The sequence below is a fragment of the Camelus dromedarius genome, chromosome 2 (assembly GCF_036321535.1).
Source record: "Camelus dromedarius isolate mCamDro1 chromosome 2, mCamDro1.pat, whole genome shotgun sequence".
Classification (NCBI taxonomy): Eukaryota; Metazoa; Chordata; class Mammalia; order Artiodactyla; family Camelidae; genus Camelus; species Camelus dromedarius.
Window position 1 is genome coordinate 18,864,493 of NC_087437.1, and position 4,564 is coordinate 18,869,056.

The 4,564-nt window shown below is 37.6% G+C and overlaps 1 non-coding gene across 1 annotated transcript; it reads right to left on the reverse strand.

Moving 5' to 3' along the window:
* Positions 1-1,517: 1,517 nt before the first annotated feature.
* On the reverse strand, positions 1,518-1,680 carry LOC116155810 (U1 spliceosomal RNA). Its single transcript, XR_004139705.1, has one exon. It is a non-coding gene; the product is annotated as a U1 spliceosomal RNA (small nuclear RNA).
* Positions 1,681-4,564: the final 2,884 nt, after the last annotated feature.

The window sequence follows — 4,564 nt, forward strand, 5'->3', positions numbered from 1 at the left end:
AGTGGCAGCCACTGTTGCTACTTTTATGTGTAGCCTTCCAGAGATAGTCTGGGCATTTTAAAAGCATATGTTATTATTTCTTTTATTAAACCCAAGTGTTCGCAGATTAAGTGCAATATTTTCCCCTTAATAACATATCTTAGAAATTATTCCATACCATTACTTAGAGCAAGCTGCTTTATTCCTTTTCACTGGTGCATAGCATTTCCTTGTACAGATATGTCATTTATTGAATCAATCTATTTATGAAGATTTTGGTGTTCCTGCCCTTTTATTATTACAAACAAGTCTGCAATGAATAATGACTATATTACATCTTTTTTTTTCATGTGCGTGTAGATTTGTAGGATACATATCTAAAAGCAGAATTGCTGGGTCAAAGAGCAGATGCATTTATTACTTTGCTAGATATTGTCAATTGCTCTCAGTAGACATTATATCAATTTGTATTCCATTCATCAATTATGAGAATACTTTTTCCCCATACTCTTACTAGGATATTAATGACTAAACAACTTCTGCCAATTTAGTAGGTCAGAAATAGTTACCTTTAGGTGTTTTCATTTGCACTTCTCTTATGAAGGAAGTTGAGCATTTTTTTCATATATATGAGAGTCATTGTGTTTATTTTCAGTCTGTTCACATCCTTTAGCTATTTTTCTGTTAGTTTTTTCTCCTTGTTGCTTTTCTTGTCAATATGTAGATTTATATACATACATAGTTTTTTCTTTCTTTTTTTGGCTGGGGAGATAATTAGATTTATTTATTTATTTATTCTTAGAGAAGGTACTGGGTATTGAACCCAGAACTTCACACATGCTAAGCATGTGCTCTACCACTTGAGCTATACCCTCCCCCCATACATACATGTTTTTATTTAGAATAATTAAAATTAAATTTTAAATGAAATTAAAATTTCCAGTTTTAGTTCTCTTATAATTGTTTTTTTCCATGCAGGAATTTTTTTTTAAAATGGCTGAATTTAGTGAATTTAAGTGAAATAAGTCAGATAAAGAAAGACAATTATTGCATGATCTCACTTATATGTGGAATCTAAAAAGTAGAACACATAGTAACAGAGTAGAATGGTGATTACAAGAGGCTGGGGGCAGGGGAAATGGAGAAATGTTGGTCAAAGGGTACACATTTTCAGTTATAAGATGCATAAGTTGGGGAGACCTAATGTATAGCATGGTGACTAGAGTTACATACTTGAAATCTACTAACATAGTATATCTCGAGGGTTCTCACTACCACCAAGAAAAAAAAAAAAGGTAACTGGATGAGGTGAAGGATATGTTATTAGCTTGATTTTGGTAATCATTTCACAAGGTACATCAAAACATCATGTTGTACACCTTAAATATATACAATTTCAATTTCCAATTATATTTCAGTAAAGCTAGAAAAAAAAACTCTGGAATTAATTAGTATTTTCTCTTTTTTTAATTTTATTTTTCTTTTTTGGGAGGGGGTAGGGAATTAGGTTTATTTATTTCTTTACTTATTAACAAGATCAGAGGAAAGTGAGAACACAGTCCCTCACTACCACAAATTATGCAGTCGAATTTCCCACATTTGGGGAAATCGCAAGGGTCAGCACATCTGGAGTGCAATGGATAAGCCTCGCCTGGGAAAACCACCTTCGTGATCATGGTATCTCCCCTGCCAGATAAATATGTGTGTGTGTGTGTGTGTGTGTATATTTTTTAAACAGAGGTATTGAGGATTGAACCTACGACCTTGCGCATGCTAAGCACATATTCTACCACTGAGCTGTACCCTCCCCCTAGAATACCATTTTTTGTGATAAACCAAGTTTATATATATAAATTATATACAACTTTACGTATATGTTTCTAGGCTTTTAATTTTGTTTCATTTATCTATCTGCCTAGTGTTAAAAAACAGAACTCAACAATCGAATTGACTTTATTAGGAAGATTCATGAATTGGATAGAATCCCATCTGGCACTGGAAAAGCCTGCAAGGGGCTATACAAAATGGAAGGTCTTTATAGGAAGAAGGGTGGGGCAAGGAGCTATCAGCAAAAGAGAAGAAAGGATTATTTTAGGCCAGGACATCTTTTTTGTTGGAGGAAGGGAACAGCCAGGGTTTTATTATACAGACTGGTTCTTTTTGATTGGTGAGGGGTGGAAACGGAGAGGGCCCACATGACAGATTGCCTTACAGGTGCTTGACCTGAAAATTCCAGACTGGTCTGTTAAGATTACATTTCTGGGAGAGGTTGAAACTGCAGTTAGATCCGGTATAAATCTAGGCTTGGTATCATGGGTTTTTAACATGAATGACTGATGCCATTTTGGCACCATGCTTTTCCTTTTAACACTAGTCACATCCCTTACAGTCCTGTTTTTATTATTCTATGTTTAATACATAGAAGAGGTGGTCTTCCTTTTCTTTTTTTTTTTTTTCCAGGATTATTTTTAAGAATTTTCCCAGATTGGGGGTTGGGGGAAGGGTATAGCTCAGTGATAGAGCGCGTGCTTAGAATGCATGAGGTCCTGGGTTTCACCCCCCAATACCTCCATTAATGAATAAACAAACAAACAAACCTAATTACCCTCCCACCCAAAAAAAGTAGAAATAAAAAAAATTTTTTAAAGAATTTTCCCGATATTCTTGGAATATAAATTTTAAAATTGTGTAGTTACAGAAACTTGATGTTTTATTCCTGGTTATGCTAAACGTATAGATTAATTTACGGTGTATAGATATCTTTATAATATTGAGTCTTCCTACCCAATATGTGTGTTGTCCTCTTCCTAGCAGACTATTTTTTAAGGCAACCCATTCCATCATTGGATGATTCTAATCGTTTTTAAAGTTCCCCTTGTTTTGAAGTACATCTCTATATTTTCTAGGCAATAGTTCTAATTTTGTCCTTTGAAACTATACAGGAGTCAATATTTGAAGTATTAAACATGATCTACAAAAAAGCTACATCAGTGCTACCCGACCTTCCACATCATGGCACATGAAGGAAATCATAGTGTGCACATGGAACCCTGGGGTAATTAGATGAACTTTTTGCATCCAAGGTGATGGTGGCGGGAGGGAGGGAATCAGGCTGCTCCAGTCACTACTTCTGCTGACTTGAGAGCTGAGGGGGCTGCAGCTGGCACTGTGTGAAACCCCCATGGAGTCCATCATCTGGGAGGCTCTTCACTAGAAGTTCCTCTCCTTGCCTCTCTCGCCTTCTCTCATTTCACTTCTGCTCCCTGAACCTGCTTTTCTTATTAGACCTTAATATACCAAACACATTCTCTTTTTAGGGCCTTTTCATTTGCTGTTCCCTCTGCCTAGCTTGCTCTGGCCCCAGAAGTTCACACAGCTGGCTACTCATTCTCTAGATCCCTGGATGATCATACCTAAGGGAGTACTTTCTCTTTCCCCAAGTCATGGTATTTTCTTGGTATCACATCAGTTTTAGAAATTTTCAGATGATTTATGTGTTTATCGTCTCTCTCCCCACCACTAGAATGTAAACTCCAAAAAGGCAGGAGTCACGTCTGTTTGGTTCTATTCTATCCCAGAGCCTTATATAGTGCCCTGCATGGGCACTCAATAAATATTTGCTATGTAGATACAGACTACTATATATAAAACAGATAAACAACAAGGTTCTACTGTATAGCACAGGAACTATATTCAATACCTTATAATAATCTTAGTGGAAAAGAATATTTATGTATAACTGAATCACTATGCAGTATACCAGAAATTAACAGAACACTGGAAATCAACTATATTTTTATTTAAAAAAAATATTGCTATGTGAATGAGTGAATGGTTTCCTACTCTAAATCTTGGAGGATCTCTTCCATGACCACATTAGCTTTTCTTCCCAGGTTAACCTCTCTGCACCTACCTACTTCCCACAATCAACAGCTTCTCCTGGTCTGATCAAAGGGCTGCTGCTGGTGAGCTATGAGTCCTGCTGTCTATACTGTCTCCCCCTCTTTTGGCCATGCTAGCCACAGAGACACCACAGACCTTATCATCCCCCTTGCAGAATCCAGATATACTGTGTCTGCAGTATTCTCGGGACTCATTTGGTTTAGTAACCCTATCAAAAAACGGAAATGAGGTTAACTCGGCAGGAAATGAGGTCAGTTTGGCCACTGATGGCAAAACACTGAACAGTGTGGGAGTTAATAGTCTGAGTTAACAATACAGGATGTGTCCTGTGGCAGTGCAATTTGATGTCCTGTGGCAGGACATCAAATGGACCGTGAACCGTGCAGGGCAGTTTGGGCTCAGACAGGGAAGATCCCTCTGGTGATTGATCACTTTCTGTGTACCTTGGGCAGGTGAGTGAGTGTGGAGTGGGCACTGCTGAGTCCTCCCAGCCTGGGATAAATAGTGGTCAGGGCATAGTAGGAGAATGGCTTTGGTCAAAATCAATAAGCACTATTTGTTAAACCTCCCATACCTTGTGCTAAGCATCTGTTATCTCTACTCCTCCCAATATCCCTGAGTAGGTCATATTAACCTTTTCAGGGAGAGTGAAATGGAAACTTAAATGGCTAAAGGACCTCCC